Below are 22,377 nucleotides of genomic sequence, written 5' to 3'. Positions count from 1 at the left end.
CATGACAACGTATCTTTGTGAAATAATGTGTATATTTTAAGAACTTTGTCTTATGACATTATAATGTTTTGAGTCCATAATAAATCTCTGTTAAATCTGAGTTTTGCCAGTTTTGTTACTGAAATAAACCGACTGCTTCGACACCCCTTACCTGCACATACAGGATATGTATAAAGGCATTCTCCGGCTAATACATTTCATTTGTGGAAAACCCTTTGCAGATGTAAACTGAAAATGCATTGGTTTTTGTGAGTAGACTGAGTTAAAAATAAAGTTGTGTTTCACAAACACTTCGTAATAAATGTAATAGAGTTCTTGGCAAAAAGAAAAGATGTATAATGTAATGTATATCAAAAGAACTTGATTCAGACTATGCTATCTTAAAATTAACTTAACAAGAATGAAGAGACTAAACAAACCTCACAAAAAAAGACAAAGGGGAACAAATTCAATGAAAGATCAGACCATTTAAAAAAAACAACTTGGGTAACACAAAGACAAGCAACCCCACCTACATTTCAAATACACAAAGCAAAACACCTCTGTTAGTATCAATATTGTGTTAATTATTCACATTAAAACACAAGCTCCCAAAAAGATAATCATTTCTAAACAAATGAACACAATCTTCAGACTGCAAATCCCAATCCCCCCATCATGTACTTGGTACATTCTGATTGGACACTTCCTGTATTTAAGAGTTAAGTGAAACTTTTGCTCTGGCCAAGATGTTCTCCACAACAACAGCACCCTCAGCACTGGTAAATCAAAGAAAAATACACTAGAATGACTTAAGGACAACGTATTAAACTTACTGTTTGTCTGATGATGTATGAAACAAAAGCTATGTGTCATCATTTACCTGTTTGCTGTGTTTGTGCAAAGAACATGAGGTCACATGGTCAACTGAAAATGACTGTTCTGTGAGCCCATGGATAATGAACTGCTCTACCTGCTTGTTTGTCTTCTGTGAGTGAATTCATGTTTTCATATGGCTTTGAGGAGAGCCTCGAAAACATCCTGCTAAAAACTTCTAGACGGCACTCCTATTTACCAAATCATACCTATTTATTCTATTCAATGTGATCTTCTTAAATGTATGTATGTTTTTATCACTAGCATACACTGGGCCTCCCTAAAAACAGTTTTGAGCCCGCGTGTGGAGGCCCGCTTCAGATGTTGAAAGCTTCTGGTTTAGAAAAAAAAGACAGCATGTATAATGACAGACCTGACAAATTAGATGCAATTGCTTTTAGGATATTGACAACCCACAAGTCATTCTTATTTCAAGTTGTCATATTTAGTTGCATGGGAAAGGACTTGGGTTAAGTTAGCGGTAAACTGGCTAACATGCTAACACTAGCAGTCTGCAAAGTTGTTTATTATATGGCGTTGTATCAAACATTTTACTGCCATTAACTTCTGTCACTGTTTTTGCACTCTCTAAAGAAAATCCTCTCCCCTTTGCTGCTTGTTCTATTTCAGATAAAAAGGGCGGGCTTTTGGGAGCCCCGCAATTTCATGTGAGGTGTGAGTGTGGCCCTCTGTCCTGGAGAAGTCGACTTGTATAAACCTTTTAAGTACAGCCACTGCATCATGGGACATTGTCACTTGTAGGGAGTGACTTGTTGTTTCTTGTCAATATATGAAAGCTTTAATGACATGTGATCAAATAAGCTAACAATAATGCAAAATAGTAATAGGCCTATGCAAATGGTAAATGTTGTATCTGCATTTTGGTGCTACTTACATATTGACCTTCAGTAAAATATAATCCTATTTCATGCACTTTGACCCCATTTTAACTCATGGGATATGTGAAGAGCAGATTAGATGTGACAGTAACGTGTAGCCCGGGTGTAAATAGCATTGTTAGCTATGGACACCCGGTTGTAAATAGCATTGTTAGCTATGGACACCCGGTTGTAAATAGCATTGTTAGCTATGGACACCCGGGTGTAAATAGCATTGTTAGCTATGGACACCCGGGTGTAAATAGCATCTGCCTTAAATGAAATGTTATCAAAATCACGATATGTTATGAATTAATATTCTCCTGTAGGACAGCATCTATGTTGAATTGTTCAATTCTGTTTCAGGTGCAGGCTTTCTAGGAAGCAACATTTCAACTGGGCTTTAACAGGCCCTGTGATTGTTATCCTCGCAGTGAGTATATCACATATCCCATCCCATTCATTTCAATATAAATACATTTAGCTCAGCCTGATGTATTCTTTAAATGTAACTTGCCCTAGTTATAACCTTACCAATTATAACTTGTAGATCTTTTTTTGCTAGCTGAATACCAATTTTTAGGTAACTGAGAAACAAGTCAACATGCACTAATTATTGACAATATTGTTGAAATTCCCTCAATGCCCGTCTGAATTTCTAGTGAAGAGCAATTGATTGCTGGGCAACACAATGACATATTTGCCCTTTTCATTTTCTACACCACATGAGTGATTTATCACTGTGGGATTACAGGCAAAGTGAAACTAACAAGGAAGTATAAATAAGTGAGGGGTTGAAAAGTGTTAACTTTGTCTGATATCAAATTGAGAACTTTCACAATAACTTGTTTTCACCAGCACACAGGAGAGAGCACTATTGCTGGGTCCAAATTCATAAACTTCCTGATACACTGCCATGTTGTAGGCTAGCCTGTAAACACTGGGGCAATTTTAGAAATGTAACTTGGGCTTTGTTGCATGCAAATTGTGCCTCACCAAATGTTAGGATCGCTGACCAGAGCCACTGTTGTGTCTGGTCCCACAACTTCTGTTGGTAAGCCAAGATGGCGGTCATTGAGGGGGAAAAGGGTGTAATGTTCCACACTCCACTTTTCCCCCCCTCATTAAGCTCAATTGAATGTTGTTCCTTGCTACTCTATGGAGTCTGAGACCCAGATTGCAAAGAAATAAAGATCGGAAATGTTCTGAATGTTGAAGAACTTTCTTATTCTTAACGGGTTGATTGTGTTCAAGATTGTGGCCCAGTTCGTCTGGGCTGTACCTGGATGCTGGGTCTCTACCAGTCAAACCTTTGCTTCCGGGTCCTTGTCATAATTCTTAACTCCCAGCAGGGCACCTTCCTCTTCATCGTCCACTGTGCGCTCAACAAGGAGGTATAGTCTTCAGCTTGATCGTTCTTGAATTCTCACAAAATATAAACTAACTATTGATACATTTCTTATATGAATTCAAAAAACATTCATTTGCATTTGTGAAACAAGAGCTAAGATGATATTTAACTTTTGATATGGTGGATATTTTAGCGTGTGTTCTGTAGATCAGGTATATTTACTTTTATGTAATACTTCAGTTTGTAGTTTTGTGTATTTTGTATGGCATTGAATTGTTTTTGGGTTGTACAGGTGCGAGAGGAGTACATGAGATGGCTGACATGCTCTTTTGGAAAGGACAGATCTGTGGTAAGTCCTCACATTTACTCTAGCTGTACAATAAGTACATTTTTGATTAATATAGATACATGAGGCAGTCCCAACTGATTTCTACCATGTTGAGTAGTGTGAAAAGGATGATAAAGCCTCCTGCCAACAGGCATTGGTGTGAACTGTGTAGAGTATTTGTGGATTGGAGCAGTATTTGTTTGTACTAAAACGGCCTGTCAATTTCAACAATACTAATAGTGATTATTATGTATTTCAATAGAGAGATGCACCTTCGATCTCTGAGGATTTGGACAAGGAGGAGGGTAAAAAATGATGACTCCTGATGAAATAAGAGGGAGAACTGAGACTAAATCATCTGATTGAAGTTATGATTTACATTTTTATAAATTCTACTTTGATTAATGCAAAAAAAGAATGTCTACATAATAAATAGATCCTTGTCTGTCTCTTATAGATCTAGCTGTCATATTTTAAAGTCTCAAACAGTTGGTGTTAGACTTTTTAAATGCCATTTTCTTAATGTCTTTCATTTTTGTAAAGCACTTTGAATTGCCTTGTGTTGAAAGGTGCTATATCAATAAACGTGCCTTGCCTAGTGCTGACATTTTACTCTTTTGCAAACATTTTTTAGATGTAGTTTAGCTTATTAATTTCAGTTTTACAATCCTACACAACATATTTAAAAACGTACAATCTATCCAGTACATTAACATATTAATATAACACACACTAGGCTTTAAGAAATACATCTATAAAATCAGGGCCATATATAAGAAGTCTTTATGGTGTTATCGACTACTGAGAAGACTTCACTCCTAACTCATTTGCTTGTGCGTGGGAGCTTCCATAAACACACCGTGAGTCAGACAGTCTAAAAAAACAAACTTTCTTTAAAGTAAAAACATTCCCGTCTTAGTTGTTTCTATCTCTTTCCATTTGTATTGTATTTACATGAGAGCTAGGACACTTCGAGGTGAGTCAAACTTTACAAGACAAATTTAAGGGACAGGCAAAGCCAAACATTTTCTGTTTAAAGTCTGTTTACCTCACCCCTAACCATTAATTAAGAAATATCATGCAGTGGTCACAGAGGCATAATTACAGTTAACACCGTAGCATTGCCCAGTAACAGGAGAAAACACCCAGGACTGTACTGTAGTACTATACAGCAGCGGTGTACTTATCAGGACTCTATCTGAGACATGCATTTAATGAAATACAGAATACATATTACTACAGTTTATTTTTACATGGATTACACACCATTTAATATAGCTAATGCAATTTTGCTCTATTGACCTTTTATTGTTAGAGGCCCTATTATGCCTTTTGGGGTTTTCCCTTTGCTGTAGTGCGTTTATATAGGTTTTGTGCATGTAAATGGTCTGCAAAGGCTTAAATTCCCCTCAACAGCACAGGCAGTATAAGAAAAATAAAGCCCCTTTTTAACATTAAAGCATGTAAACATGTCACAGTAGGATCAAAATATGAACCTGAAAATGAGCATAATTTGTCTTCTTTAAAACCTGCATTTCTGTATGTTTTCCTGTTCTCATAAATCGTGTAAGTAATTTAATGTTATACATCATTGCTTATGATACTATAGGAAATAGAAACCATCAAATCAAACTTATTAAATGGGATGTCATTCTTGAAATAACTACAGATGACAGAGTGGAAAATGGGAATTTAATTAAAGTGAAAAACATGTATATCATTAAAGTGTCTATCAAAGGCACAGGTTTTTGTTTTTCTATTGAGTGTATATTTCAGAATGGCTGGCTTTAGATTGCAGAACAATGTTTACGTCTGCCTCAAGGGTGCAGCATTGAAGTGCCATTACTTTTTGACACAGCGAACGCATAGGAAGCAATGCGATATGCTGTTGTGTTTTGTTATAAGTAATTACTTGAATTGAGTAATATTTGTTTGTGTGTTTCCCTGTGAAAAACACCTTTTTCATGTTTGGACCATCATGATTGTTTTTACCATCATTCCCAGATCATAGATTATGTAAAATGCAGAAATCCCATGTTGTCATACATAACCATAATTTATCTTACTAATCACTCCTCTTCAATAACTGCTGCTATTTACTGACTGCTGATACAACACTCTGCTTACAGTAATAACTAATATGGTTCCATGATGAATTAACTAACTGTAATGATCCTGATATATAGTGTTGTATTTGTTACACAAGCACAAGGTGCAGGTAGAATTTGGCACATCACATATTTTAGAGGTCTAGAAATGAAATTATTTAACTACAGTTGGAGGCATAGAACCCTCAGTGTGAAATGTTAGGTAGATATAAGAAACACTGGGAGGCTTCCTATTAACATTTATTATAACATGTACATTCAAAGGTCTCCTATCATGCAAAATGCACTTTTTGATGTATTTTTATAAATGTGTCCCCGGTGTGTAAGGGAACTCACAAAGTGTCAGAAAACAAAACCCTCTCTTTTCCTCCATACTAAAATCTCTAAAAACGGAGGTACATGAGGGATGTCTAAAAAGCATGATCTGTTTGGTATTTTTAGCAAAACTCATAGACGTGTTTTTTTAAATATATTTGTATATATCTGAGACCCATAATATATGCCTACAAATAGCATGATAGGAGATATTTAAGTTCTTCAGCACCCTCTGATCTTTTCTACACTGGTTACTTAAAATTGAATTTAGTGAGTTAATCCAAGAATGGAGCGAGAGACACACTAGCATGTATTTTTCTGTGACTGCCACTAGATGTAACCAAAGAGCCATGTTGTACTGATTGTACCTTTTTTTGAACTGAGTGGGTTTTTAGAGGTTTGAGCTCCGGGTCTTAATATTTTTTTAAACTACTCCTGGTGAGAGTCTGATCCCCTGTTGACTGTGTACTTTCCACTGAGGCTGTTATCTGCTGCTGGTTGAATGCATTACTTTGCATTGCCAATTATGTAACCACCTCAACATTTAAAGGCCCCTCTGCATTCCAGGAAAGGCGAAAAATAAAGCAGTGCAGGCTTACTTTGCACTGTTGTTTTATTCATAAATATTAAATCAGGGCAATGGAAGTAGAGATATCCTTTGTTTTTCACCACTTGAAGCTTCCCCTTCAAGGCTAGTTGTGCTCTGTTTTAAAAACAGCATCCTTCTCAGAAGCTAGGCAGTGCAACACATATGTGAAATAATCCCATTTATGCACACATATTTATGATTCAATAGGATTGCGTGGTTAACTATATTGAGTGTGTGTGAGATTCTTCAATTATTCGTCAGACCGTGTGATCGGTTGCATGCAAACATGTGAATTGCAAGAGAAACTCTGTGCATTCAGATTCCTGTTTAATTATGCGTGGTGTCTGTTAAGTTCAGCTGGAACTTTGTGTTCTGTTTGCTTGATTGCTGATTGTGTCCCAGATGAGTCTAGTGATAATGCCCTCCACTCTGTCCAGGCATGATGCCACTGATGGCACGGCTAACATTCACACCCAAAACACACACTCACCATTTATTCAGCGTATTTAACACTGAATCTATTTTACACACAAGTTTTCCCCTATCATGCACCACAACTGAGAAATATACAAATCAGCTTTTTCATATGTTCCTAGAAATGCTGTCTTCAGAGAAACATTTGCTGTTCAGTTTGGAAATGAACTAATCCATCACTGCCAAAAGTGCATGACAACAGTAACATCAGATCATTAGGTCCTTCAGTGCTTCCAATGTATACTTCCACTTCACATTCCCTATGCAGTTGAGGATCTAGCGTAAGCTTTATACATACTTTAGATAATTAACTCGTTTTTACCTTCATGTGAAACTCAGTATGTTGGGCCAGAAAATGTCCCTGCTTCTCACTTGGTTTATTACCTGAAAGAACATTTGAGGTTAGGGTCTCAATTGGTAGTTTACATGTTTTTAATACAGTAGCCTATGATGGTCATTTAGGACAATATTGTCTCATTTTAAATACAATTTAAAGACAAAGCAGTGTGTGCTTTAAGGCGTGGCTAGCTTGTGATTGACATATGGCGACCAGGCCTCGTCCGGTTTGGGTGTTTTTTGTCTTAAAACAAATCCTTTTCACTTCATTATAGTAAATAGAAAAGTTGCCTAAAAATGTCCCGTTTATAACCACCTTAAAGTGTTTTGATTACAATTTGGTTGTACTTAGCTCCACCCTCTCTGGTCTAAAGAGTTGGCAATGTCCAAAAACCAAGATGAATGCCAAACTAGAGGCTATAAAAGGGTAGTCCATAAATCAATGTGTGACGTCAAGGTGACAATGTCCACTTATTTTGTACTGTCTAAGGTTGTTTCATTGGGTGCCAAGTGGTATCGGAACATCTTTCATTACCTGGAGACAAGAACATTTTGAAATATAAATAAATTATGAGTTAATCTTTGCTGAATTTGAGCTGTAAATGAATCTTAATGAATTACAAACAATGTTGTATTAGCAGAAATATTGTCAACACACATTTTTTTTTTTAAGGCTCATAAAAATGTAACAGGCACACCATGGCTCTGACGAGATATTCAATCCACAGCTGAGAGAAATAACAGACAGGGAGAGGATTGAATCGAGAGGAGACATTGCTCAGGGTTAACTTCAGTGTCTCTCACTCGTTGCTCCTCTCCTCAATACTATACTTGGTTACCATGGAAACACACTTGCAGAGCTTGAGTCGTGAGGCCAGTCAGCTGAGATAGCTCATCTTGTAAACAATCCTGCAATCTGAACTGAATACTCTCTGTATGTGTCTGAGTGTGTCAAATCATGTGGATGTATTGGACAGAAGTAATGAGTGTCAGAAAGGTGGCGGGACCCGTGTTGACCTGAGACAGCAGCTGTGACCACTTTTCAACTTTTCCTTCAAGTTTAGATGTTTTATTACACTAATAATTAAGAAACAGTTACAGTAGGAGCCTATTTAATAGACCAGAATAAAATGCTACAGGTAACTAACTGCAATAATGTTTTTTTTTAAAGTTATACAGTCATAAAGTTAAACAGAGAATCCGTGAATGTGCAATATCAGCCCCCATAAAGTTGTAATTTCATGGTACACTGTGCCGCCTACATATTCATTTCCTACTCTTGTGCGATACTTAGCTCAGATTTTTAGAGCACTCATTTCAAGCCTGTAATTAGATGTTATATCATCAGAGACTTAAATAAGACTCTATTTATAAATAATGATCTTTATATTATCTGAAGACAACCTAATGTAATGTGTCTCTGGCCTGTATGCACATTGAGTGACATCATCACACAATAGACTGCTATTTGTATATGGATAAGTTGTTAATCAAGAGTAGATGAGCCAATTGGTCATGTGGCAAACACCCCCCCCCCCCATTCATTGTGGTGTTACCCGATTTAAAAGCAGGAAAAGATGGATATTGCCTCACAATGCTCTGATGAAAGTCTTTAGTCTTAAGCCAAACTAAATCTGTTAACAACTGAGACTGGGGACAACGCTAACACTGTGCACTTGTCAGTACTGTAACTTGTTTTTATGAAAGCAGTTCATCAGTTTTAAACATAGGGATATTTGTATGGTAAGTTGAACAGTCATGAAAAACTTATCGCACCTACAAGAAATACATCATTCTTCATTCTTACTGTGCTTTGAATAAAAATAAAAAAGACGCAAAACATTCGACATGTCTACTCTATGTTTTGGTTGTATGGTTCCCCCTAGTTTTGCTTTAATTCTAACATAAACCATTATCTCTTGGTCCACGTATATGGATGTGTTTTTCTTATAAGCAGAGCAGACGGTCACACTGAGCCAGACAGCAGCCTACACAACACAAGAGCCACAAACAAAACACATTAACTGTCCTGCTGAATATGCACATTAAAAACTATTAAGAATACATTAAAAAAAACACGTTGACGTTACTTTTCACTTCAGAAAGAGATGACTAAATGTGATATCAGTTTGACTTTAAGCTGAGAAAACACATGCTCAGATGCGCCAAAGCAGTTTCCAAGGAAATGTTAAAATTAAGTATGGAGAGGAAAGCACCCAGCTGGACAGATTTCAGGAATGGGAAGGCTTCTGAATTTAGATTAATGAATGGAGCAGCCAATGTCATAGCCCCCAAAACCTTAAGTAGTAGCATGATTACAACCCGTCTCCTTCACACTAATAGTAAGTCTCACAAGAGGGATCTCAAATTAAAGTCCCTGGCAGTAACTTGAGAATATAAGAGCAGTTATTAATTGTTTGGCTGTCAGGAAAAGAGTCCCATGCATCAAAGTGGCTTTGTACGTGAGAGTGAAGTTAAAAGAGAATTATTTATGACTAGACAGCTGGATGAGGCGATTAAGAAATGTAGGTTGACAGGCCGGCATCCTTGGGACCAGTGAGACTATTAACAGCAGCCTGAAACCTGACATCCTGTGGTCAGAAAAAATGATGATTTTGAAATATGAGCCACTTCTTTAGTTTCATATTGAGCATTTATGACAGGGCTCGGTAATGGCCTAACAGTCTGCCCTTCTTTGTATCCAACAAAAGACTGAGTATCTCAATAACTCACCACATCTCATCATAGCTTGTGAAATGTGATATTTGGTGGGGATGAATTCCCAATTTCTGTGTGAACAAACTGTTCTTTCGTCATATTTGTAGTCAACATTCATGATCTGTTTCTCTCGCTGTCTGTCTTTTCCGATCCATACACCCTGTTTCCCTCAGCTCAATATCGTCCAAAACACTACCAGTTAGCTCGAGGGCATTATTGAATTTGAACAGATGTGCAAAGGAAAAGCTGTAAGAAAAAACTTTTCAGCCAGGGCTAATGGAGGGCGATTCAGAAAGCACACGACCGCTTGCTTTGTCACGTTTGCCTTCTGTTCTTGTATTTCTCTCCCAATTTACAAATTTCCCGAATCATCCATCCGATAAATCCATTCTCTGGATCAGAACCGGCCAAACGCAGTCTAGACAGGATTACTAGAGCGAGAGTTAACCAGGTTTTGAAGGGAGGGCTTTGAATCAGGAGGTTGAAAACAATGTTTAACCCCTGCATCTTTACCACGTGATGTGGAATAGGTAAATGACTTTTCATGTGAGAAATCATCATTATCCATTATTGGTGTAGTGACACTTGCATTTCTGCATATAATGTGGCTTATTGTGTGTTGAAGCAAATGCAATAACTAGCTCCAAACACATTAATCCACTTCCTCTTAGCAGCAATATATAACAGATTTCTTAAGCGTCATGCCAAGACAAGCCATTGTGCTGTTGCTTAACACTACAGGCACAGATGATGAAAATATTAATGAGAGTCTCGGTGCCGCATCAGTCTCTGGAGCTAATAGTCCTCCGCTGACGGAGAAAAGAAGCTGCGATGGAGGGAGAGTGAGTTAATGAGCTGAAGTACACACGTGTGCTTGCATGTGTCTGTGTGCGCCTGCTTTTGTGAGTGAGAAAGACAAGGAGACACACAACTAAAGTTAGTGAGAAATGAGGAGGGGAAGATGTTAATTGAGTATAATCACACCTCCAACATATTCCTTCATGTGAAACAGGCAGAACGTTCCCGCCGCCCACACATGCATGAACAAATATCAGCAGGGCCTTCTCACCCTTAACTCTGGATTTGCACAGCTTGATTCACAAACTGCTGGAGACTTATTTTCAGATTACCACCCGGAACTCCATCTTTCATTCTTCTTGATGATACAAACACATATGTGGACAAAGTGGAAAAGGAAATGTAGCTAAAGAGAGGAGAAGGAGCTCTTCTTGATCTGTCATTGCCCTAAATAATTGCCTCTACATGGATTTGTTTTGTCAATAATCCACTTCCATGTTTGTTAATGTCAATCAATCAGTCGATCAAATACATTTGATTTATAATGCCCAATATCAGAAATTACACATTTTGTCTCAAGTCGCTTTACAGTGTGTATACGACATTGTAGAAGAAATAATTCCCAAAGAAACTCCACAAATGGGGAAAAAATGTGGGAGAGCAACAGTGTGAGGGATGTCAGGTGTCAAAAAGATTATACATTTGCAACAATTCAAATGATAAAAATGTCAATGTGAAAGATCAATAATAAGAAAATAAATGATCCAGATGTGACTGAATCGCAGAATAATAAAATCATGTGGCAATAACCCTTTTTTTTTTACATTCGACAACATTTTTTATTGTTTTATGTGGTAAGCAATGCACATTTATATTAGCTAATCAGATTGTGATAGTTGTTCGTATGTCATTGTGTCTTAAATGTTAAATGTGGGTCATTTTAATGGTGAAGGGAACCTAGGGGTATGCAGTATACACGAGTCTGACTACCTTCAAATGTGTGTCTCTGCCACTCTCCCATATACTGAATGCCGGCCCATTCATAATTCCAAGTGATTTATTCAATAATATATCGATACCATTTGCTATTTTTAACCTCACAGTCGTTAATGAAGCTGCCAGATATCATAACTGCAGGTATTCACCTCTCAGCTGTAGAGGCAGATGCCCACTGCAGTTCACCCATGTTACTCTATACAGCAGAGGTCTATGCACACTCTCTCTCTCCCCTCTCTCTCCCTTTTTCTCCCTCCCTCTCCCTCTCCCTCTCTCTCTCTCTCTCAGTCATCCTCTCCCGCCGCGCTGCTGAGCCTGCGACGTTAGCACTGGATGGAAAAAAAAGAATCACTCTCTCTTTGCTTCAGCCAACGGACGCATAATTTGGAAAGGAAATAAGTGAAGGTATTCTACCAAAATGCATATTTTTTTGTGAAATACTGTCATTAATAATGTATCATTAGTTTGATAAATACTATGCAATGCAACAGCGAGCATGCACCTGCACTACAGACTCTAACGCTCTGCTGGGCTGAGTCCTCTTGGTGCAACAGAAGCCCATATGGTGGATTTTACCAAGGCATGTTTTTCTGATTTGAGTTGGCTTGAAGTGCGATTTTGAGCAGGCTTGTGATGGTGATGTTTTTGTAGGTTATTTTTCCTGTTTTGCTATAGTTGTTGGTGTATGTCAAATCGCGATCTTTCTGTATATTTTTCCTTTTAGAGGCTTCAACAGAAGTGATGCAAATCTGTGTGGCTGTAGATTTAAAGTGTCAGGCTGGTGTTTATGCAGGGTTCTGCGGGGATGGGATGGACGGGCGGCAGAGTACGCGCCATGGATGGACAGATGTGCGAGAAGGGATTTAGTATCGAGGGAGGAATCACGCAGGGGATAAAACTGGCGTTGTGTGTGCGAGAGTGTGTGTGTGTGTGTGTGTGTCTCTCTCTCTCTGTGTGTGTGCTTGTGTGTGTGCTTGTGTGTGTTCTAGATATATTTTTTTGAGGGGGTGAATGCCCCAGCTTTGGTAACGGCTGTGTCTCACGACAGGCGCTACGCTTTACCTGCAATGGGGGCTTCGGTGTCAGCTGCCTTTAGTTCTTCTGTGCTCGTGCGCGCGTGTGAGTCAGTCAGTCGGTAAGTGAAAGAGAGAGAGATACCACCACCAGCAACAGTGTCCGACTGCTGACCGATGGACCACAGTTTCCTTCGCCCACACATTTTCCACCGGCAGACACGAGCAACTGATCCACAATTTGAAATGTTACGTTGGTTAAATTAATCGGTATTGTGTGTAGACAGTTAGAGGTGTCTATCTACCTGTATCTGTGTGCTGCACGGTGGTCTGAGAGCAGTGTTTCAGCACCAGGGACAGCGCATTGTGCTGACCGAGCGCAAAACAGTCTGTGAGGTGCCCCGTAGTGGGGAGATTGAATGGCCAAGATGTGACAAGTGTGTGCTTGAACATGATCTGCATGCATAATCTAAATGGGGGAAGTATTTTCTTGTTCACTTACTGTAGGTGATTGAAGAATAACAGGGGATGTTGAGAGGGATCACGAATTTGAGTTTGGTTTTGTGCTAGGCTGAAATAAGAAGGATTTAATTAGTTTTTCTCACATTATCCTTCACTCAAAAAACTGTGTGGTGTTTGCAAACCAGCATACGCAATTCATTTTTTATGTCTACAAGGCAGTGCAAATGAATATGAATAAAGTGCCAGTTCATTATTTCTATAGCTTAGAATAGATTAATGTGATTTACATACAGATGTCAATAAACCAGCCGCAGTAAATTGATGTCGGTCTAAAACTAAAGAAATGAAGGTCAATAAGGCAGCACTGGTGCTTTAATCATCTGCCTATCAATAGTTAATAAGCGCTCCACCAGGTTCTGCTCAAAATCACAGAGAGGTCTATTGGTTTGTTAAGTACGAGGATTCCTTCGCGTACAGTGTACTAAATTTGCTTTCACTACAGTCAATAAGGGAAATCTTGCCTAGTGGCTTTCTCATCCCTACCTTAACCTGGGCCCATCAATCATCGGCCACACCCACTTAGATTAATGAGAAACACATAAGGAGGAAAACACCTCAAGCCACAATGCAGAACATTTTGTTCTAGTTTATGATACTCCGGTGTTTTCCACACATTTCATTCTCTCTCCACCCGCTGCATTCATTTGTCCCATTCCGCTTATCTCCCTAAATCCATTCTCTCCTGATGCCGATCATTCCTGATGTTGCCCTCCGAGGAATGATGAGCAGTCTCCAATCAATTGCAATCACAGATCAGTGGTGTACCAGGAAAAAGGGGGGAGAAAATCAGTAAGTGAGACAGGCCTTAGAGACCTAAATAATGACCACCCACCTCCCGAACCCTCTGCCTTGTTGCTATGTAATCTTCAGTTCGTCAGAATACTATTGAACTGCGTTAGCCATAATTCAAGGAATCCATAGAACTGTCTGTTGGGGTCGCTCTCAAGAGGTGATGGATGTTATACTGGAAAAACCTGAAGTGCAATTTTCTTCCTGCTTTATTTCTCTTGTGAGAAAACAAAGACATGCTAACTGATGCTGTGGAGGTCAACTGGTAGATAACATTAAAAAAACATTAAACAACAATGCCTTTGTGAAAGGGATAAAGGATACAGCAAAGAAAAGTGAAGGAAAATAAAAGTATTTATCTATTTTCTTTGTGGTCAGAATGATGGCATGGTATAAAAACAATCTAGCAGTCTCTCTTTTCACAATCCAATAATTAATGGGATTATCTACCAATTGTCTGAGCCGAATAAAGGCCAGGTGGGCAGGAGCTTGAGTAGTTATTGAATAGTTGATAACTAGGGCCATTAGTGCCATTACATTTTCCCAACCTCGAAGCACTGAGAGGCCGAGACACTTAGCTCCACTATTCATTTACCTTGGATGCAGGTCAAAGGGATGATGGACCTGATGAGGTGGATTGCATGCAGTGATAGAATGCTACTACAATTAGGTTGGATTTTAAACATCCTTTGTACATTTTCACAAAATTCAGTAATTTCTGTGTGGCAGCAGATACCTTTAGAGAAATGAGCTCTAATTTTCAGGTTCATATTTGTATTTTTGCCTCTACTGGGACATGTCTCCATGCTTTAATATTCAAAAAGCTCTTTATTTTCCTCATACTGCCTGTGCTGCAGCACCTCTTTTTACCCTCTGTCTGAAACCAGTGTCCAGTCTGCTCTGATTGTGATGGGCCAACCGATTAGAGAGGTCTCTCCCCTTAGCCTATCACAAACAATGTGTTGAAGTGCTTGTCAAAAGAAGCGTGAGTGTTACGTCGTAAAGTCACTCTGTCGCAGAAATAAACAAAGGACTTAAATCGAGGTGTTTCAGGCAGGGGTGTGGGAAAGAAACTTCCTCTGGAGCCAAAACAACCTGTATACAACACTACAGGAAAGGGAAAAGCTCCAAAAGCACAATAAGGCCTCTTAAAGTCAACTAAATATTATTTGAAATGCAATAGTCAATACTAATGTGCAAAGTGTGTAGTTGATGTCTACTAATGGACTCCTAAAGGAGACGGTGGCTGGCTGCTTTGCTGACTAGTTGACAGTTACTCATTGTCTCTCTAACTCAACTGGCACAACTGGCTGTGTCCAGGTGTTGCCGTTAGCAACTCCATGTTCTATATACAATGCAACCTTGAAGGCACAAATCCTGAGAATTCAAAATACTGGATGGAAACCTGCTATGACAGGTTGACAGATTGATTGACAGGTCATTTAATACACGGACAACACATTATTAACGTCACCGATGCTGTAAAAGGTCTGTCTACACTAGTATTATTAGGAATACAAGCTGTAAAATAGGACTACAATTTCAATCAGAATAAAAGGTAAGCAAATCAAATGTCAACTTTTCTGATTTAACTTTATGCCAGATATATATATAAACTAAACATTTGGTGGATAAAACAGCAGGCCTATGTGCAATTGACAATTTTACTGAATTTCACCTCATGTGTTTTAACTTTTTTTATCCATACCTAATGTATATCATTTCGGTATCGGCTATGCAAATGCGGTCAGTATGAGCCTCCCTACACACTGTCTGCTAATATGTTTCCAATCCAAAATTCATATTCCAGAGAATCAGAACAGTCACACAATTCACGATCCCAAATCTTGTGCACTATGGCGCGTTTCCACTACAGCGCGCAGCCCGGTTTAAGAGGGCTGTGACGTCAGCGGCCCGTCTTTGGTTGCGTTTCCACTTGGCCTAGTACCGGCCGGCGGGTCCTAATTCACAGTTTTTCTGGCCTCATAAAATCGCGGGTCTAGGGCCAGAGACAACGAGGCTGAGTCGGGCTGAGTATGCTAAACTAGAGAGAGCATCGCTTGCAAGGGGGCTACAACTACAACAAGATGGACATATTTGACCGTGATTTAATTGTAATACACGTTTCAAAATGATGCCGAAGTAACAACATACTGATACCGGTTAGTAAAAACCATGAATTAATGCTTTGTCAAGTCTGCAGACAGACGGCAGGCGAAAAACCTTTTAAAATGCTTGTTTTCTAAATGGAGATTGGCTAAGCTAACGCAGTATATGCTCCGACCGTCCACACTCACAACAACGGCCTATACAGACATAAATAAAGCAGCGACTGTATTCACCATGACACAGGCAGTCTGTGGTTTGTACTTGTTTAACTTTTGTCTAGTTTCTGAACATATATGAGGAGCTGTGAGCTCTGAGTGCTAACAGCTAACGGCTGTGTTGTTTTTTTCTGGGGTTCTCTGAAGATCACGTCACGGCTCCGCCTACACTGCGTTACTATAGATACTGCCCCAGTTCCTAAACTGTAATGGAAATGCGCCATAAAGTGAGCCAGTCCTAACGAGGCCCAGCCATACCGAGCGGGGCCGAGCGAGGCCGTGTAGTGGAAACGCGCCATAAGCTCCGCCTTCACCGGGCTCCCTTTCCTAGCTACACCCTCCAAAATTGATTCCTGTAAGCACCAGGAAGGATTATGCAAAGATCCAGAGCGGGATAACCCTTGGGAGACATTCACACTTGCTCACTCCTCCACATCACATCCTTGGCCGTAGCACACTGCGCTCTCTTTCAGCCTAACAGCTGTTGCAGTGCTCTGTGCAATCAATACGACAGTCATGTTTCACAACAACCGTCACTCTTTAACTGCCAGGAACCTGTAGGAGGTCCCCTGGGGCCAGAGACTCCGAGACATGGGACACAGTGATCCGTTGACGAGGGTTTCAAAATGCAGAAAACAGCAACGGTGCGTTTGTTTATTAGCAGTACATTTGAGGGGCGTGAGAGTGATGATAGGATCTTTTCTGTTCTTTGAGCGGATAAGATGTGCGAAGTAATACTGTGAGAGTGGAGAGCCCGAGGCGGGGATAAAGAGAGGAAACATGATGCAGATAAAGACTGGAAACAATAGTGTTACAGTTGGTGAACCATAACTCTACTAAACCTTGTCCCATACAGTTAAAGGCCCATCACTTTTTTAATTAGACATGTTTTTTTACTCAAATCAACAGATTTATTTACTTGACTTATTAACTAAATGAACTTGGCACAAGGATTTGACTTTGGGCGTATGTGACAGATACATCAGATATGTTTAACTGAATTGAATAGCTGCAGCTTCACATTAGTTGTAAATGCTTTGGTTACATTTGAAATAATTTATAACATAAACATAGTTGTAACCTCTTTCAAATCAAATCAAATCAAATCAAAGTTTATTTATAAAGCACATTTAAAAGCGATTTTTGGTCGGGCCAAAGTGCTGTACACATTACTACAATCACAATAAAAGACAATAAATTACAACAGATATATAAAAAAAAATAAATAAAAAAAATGCATTGAATGATTGAGTAAAATAAAAAAAATAAACGTACCGCTAGGAACAGAATGAATAGCATATTAAATAAGATATTTTATTATAGAGACATCATTATTATTCTAATTTCTGTGTAACTTATTTTTCTGGATTCTAGGATTTGTGGACATCAAGGGGTTAACACGGATCTGTGTGAGGTTGTACTATATGTTGCAAAAAAGGTACAAACTATTTAGAAAATGGTCAGTGGGCCGCTGTTGCACCCAATCCAAATCTGCACAGTGGGCAGTAAAGTGAGCATCATTACTTGAATGGCAGGACATCTGGTAGGAAAATACAGCCATATAGTCAAGTACTCGTTTTTATTGACTTCATAGCCACAGGTAGATCCACGAAAAATACTGTGAACAACGTGGGGGTTGATAATCATCTTTTAGGATATCACTGGAATCCAAAACCCAATGTGTGAAGAAACCACAGCAGTCTCTATATCCCGGGGTAATCATCGGGGGGATATCATATTCCATCTCTGATGTTTATAGATTCACAACTCAGTGTTTATGGCTGTAATTGGAGTGACAAAGTGGTGCAAAGTGATGTGACATTGACAAAATGTTTTTGGACAGGGAAAAGCTGTAGAGCAGAAATAATTGTGTGTGCAGTGATGCGTGTCTGTCTGAGGAAAGGTGTTGGTTCTCTGGTTGTGATACACCGAAGCAGCAGAATGTGAGAGCTTAATGTCATTCTGTTGACTGAGGGCTGTGGATGTCCGCACACGCACACGCACACGCACACGCACACATTGTCAACACTGGCACAAACGCACAGTGACAAATGTTAGATGTTGACTTTAATTTATTATATTATATCAACAGACTACACATAGTCGTATTAGGTTAGTTGAAGGCAATACTATTAAAGGTAGGGTAGGTAAGTTTGAGAAACTGGCTCGAGATACACTTTTTGTTATATTCCATGGAATGCTCTTAACATCCCAATAGCAATGAATATCTTAAGTGCTTTGACAAAAAATCCATAAAAAAATGTCATCTGTGGAAGCCGTAGTACTGTAAAAAGCACGAGCATTCATTTTAGCCGGCCCGGCTAAAATAACTGGATGGCCTACCTGCCTGTCAGCCTTCCATCTGTGCACAAACTTATCTCGTGCCCTCATTGGTCATGTGCGCGTTCGTGTGTGTTGGAGGAGGGGCTCTATAAGGAAGTGGCAGATTTTCTCCGGTTGTGTATTTTCAAATTCTAGCGATCTCGAGCCGGTTTCTCAAACTTACCTACCCTACCTTTAAGTTTACATCACAAATATTAGGTTTAACTTGCACCTTATGTGTAATCTGTTGTCATAAATGTTATCAAAGTCAACGTTAGGATTTTCTTTTATACAGTGCAGTTGGATAACAACTGATTTCATTTTATAATCAAGATGGAATTCTGTGTTAAATCACAACTTCAAATTCATGCACGTTCATTACATTGTTTGACTGATAGAGATCATGCAATGTTATTATTTGTTTATTGATTGTTATGAACCTGCCTGAGGACCACAGATGGAAATTAGCTATAATCTGGCATATTGCATCTCTTCTCTTTGCTGAGATGAATGTTTTTGTATGCATGGTCCTTCTATAAATAAATACAAATACAACACATTGTCCCGCTTACCTAGCTTATACTAAATAAGTCAAGTGCTTCTGTGACTCTATGAAAGGATGTAAAAGTTAATTCTTCTCTCCAATGAAACCAAGCATTTGAATGCATTTCATTTTAATAATCCCCCAAGGAAGAAGGAGCTTTACATGACTCACACAACACGCAGCTATTTTCAGGCTGTCACTAAGTGAAGCTATGCGCTCATACCGAATGGATTTACTCATATTTTCAGTACACTATAAAATAAAATTGTTTAAATTTATAAGTCATAAATCAAAATCATAATTCGTCTGAAATAAATGACACAAACAAAGCAGAAATAAATGTGTGTGAGTGTGGATTGTTTTACTGGAACGAGCTTGAGTAAGTGCAGCCTTTTAAAATAAATGACTGCCGATAATGAGTACAAAACATTCCTGCGTGGTCAACTTTTGGCATGTGAAAATAAAAGCAGATGAAAAAAGCAGATGGCAGTAGCTTATTTGATTCCGAATCAATTTTGAATTAAATTGTGAGCCAAGGAAAATAAACTGAAACAAAAGATTTTCAAAAGTTAAGATGAGCCTTTACTGAACCCCACAGGGGAAATTCAGGTGTTGTAGCAAAACAAGGAGAGGACTCATTACACAAACAACGATTATTTTCTCTTTTTTCTTTTGTATAGTCCACCATCTTTGGAGATTGAATTACATATGAAGAGAAGTGAGCTGCTGGTGGTTCAGTGAGGTCAACAAAGCTTTTGCACAAACTGTGTATATCATGAGTCATGCATGTTACGTATGTGTACTCTTCTCTCTGTATGAGGGTGTTTATTTTCTGTTCAGTGTGTGTGTGTGTGTGTGTACTGTACGTGCGTGAAGTGAGGACACCATCTGCCATCCTCTTTGCTTTGCGCCACCCCCCCACCCCAATTAACCCACACCCATGCTCACGTACACAGAATAATTCAGCGGTCGAGTTTGATGAAGAAAAACAAATCTAGCTGTTTATGTGAAAGAAAGAGAGAGAGAGAGAAAGAGGGACGCAGAACACGCTGGAAGAAGTGTGGGTGTGATGCAGAGTGCACTGTAATTGTTAAAGGGTATTGTAAAAAAAAAAAAAAAAAAAAAGCACAAAAAAGGAAATCGTGGTGCTTTTACCTGTTTTTCAGACTCTGGAATGTTACATCCACTTTAGAGGGATGCTAACATGTTTGACACACACACACACACACACACACACACACACACACACACACACACACACACACACACACACACACACACACACACACACACACACACACACACACACACACACACACACACACACACACACACAGAGATATAGAAATACAATTACGTACACACTTGCACACACATACAAAGTGGATTTTGGAATAATGCCTTGTTTTTTCTGGACTGCCCTAGATTCATTTGGCATCTGTGCTGCACACTCATCTCTCTCTCTTTCCCTCTATGTTGTCATCACTCTTACTCACACACACACACACACAGCGCAGATGCACGCACAAACACACACCCTCTGACATTTCCCATCGCCTTGTAGCCTGCCTCTCTTCTTGAGTCTCTCTCTCCTCGCCGTTCTTTATCCATCTTGCCCTGTGTCGCTCTCCCTCCCTCAGTACGCACGGCTAAGATCTGGGTATAAATATTTGAGCTTTGTCACTTTGTATCTGCAGTTTCGCAGAGAGACAGTATCTGTATTGCCCGTGTGTGTACTTGTGTGTGCATAAGTGTGTCTGTAAGTCTAGGCACAGTTCAGCTGGATGAATGCATGACGTTATGTTCTACTGAAGCATCTGTTTGCTGTCTAAATATGCCATGGCCTATAGCTGAATTTCTCAAAATCTTGGCGTGCAAAATGTGTGGAAAATCAACCTAATTTCAACTCGACTGTTTTTGAAGGACATTTTTTTTAATAGGACAGGAAGCAAAACAATGTTCAAACTAACATAACCTCACCTTTGACTTAATATAGCCCAAAACAAAACACCCTGAAGCAATATAAACAAAATGTATTAGACTAATGTTCAAAGACACACACACAGACACTTGCATAAACACAAATTCTTACACACACTGAAGTAAGACTCTTTCATATTCATGCGACTATTAGCTTAATAGTGTTAAGGACAGTATCATTGTTGGTCATTTCAAATGACAAAACAAAACACCTTAAAGCAGTCAAATTAAATTGTTTTGTTCTGGATTTGTTTATCCACTAAAATGAATCACATTTACTCACACCTTTCTCACTAGTTGTGATGCAAAAATACTTGTTTTGTTTCGATTAGAGAAACCAAAAGAAAAGTAGAAAGTCCTGGAAGCTTGCAGGGGTTATGAAAGGCTGTTTTTTTTCATGAGCTATTGGAGAGAGTATTTATCAGTCTGCCCTGTCAGTTCGATATTAATTTTGCTTTTGGTTTCGGATCATTCAATGTCACTTTAAGCTAACAAACTGACAGGAAAAGGGAGGGAGAACCCGAGGTGGGGTTCGGTGTGAGAAGGATGGGTGAGACAGGAGAAAAGCTCACACTTGTATACAGTGAAAATACAGGCCAAAGCATTGCTGGGACGGGGGTACACTAGTGTTGGATAAAGCATTGCGATGTTTTACATAAAATTAGCAATGCCCCACTATACAAATGCTTCCCCACTACAAGCTAATCTCATACTTTCAGAATATCACTTTGGTAGAAGTGCAAAGGCATAAGCAAATTGGCATCAGTATGTACTACAAGTACTAGAAGCCTCATATTTTACACAAATCTGTTGTAACACAGGGGGTGGTGCGCTGATCTGCAATTCAGGGGGTTAACGGTTTAATCCCACCCCCTGCAGACAACATGTCTAAGTATCCTTCGGCTAGATACTTAACCCCATATGGCTCCTGCAGGCATGTCTATGGTATTCAAGTGTATGTATGTCACTTTGGATAAAAAGAGTCAGCCAAATTCCATGTAATGCAATGGCTATGGCTGTCAAATAAATGTAGTAGAGTTTGATTTGATTTGATTTATTTCGAATGTGTAAAACAATAATACAAACATTTAACATGAGAATTATTATACAACACAAAAAATAAGCAGTGTCAAATTG

The sequence above is a fragment of the Trematomus bernacchii genome, unplaced genomic scaffold, assembly GCF_902827165.1.
Source record: "Trematomus bernacchii unplaced genomic scaffold, fTreBer1.1, whole genome shotgun sequence".
Taxonomy (NCBI): Eukaryota; Metazoa; Chordata; class Actinopteri; order Perciformes; family Nototheniidae; genus Trematomus; species Trematomus bernacchii.
This window is presented reverse-complemented; position numbering follows the sequence as displayed.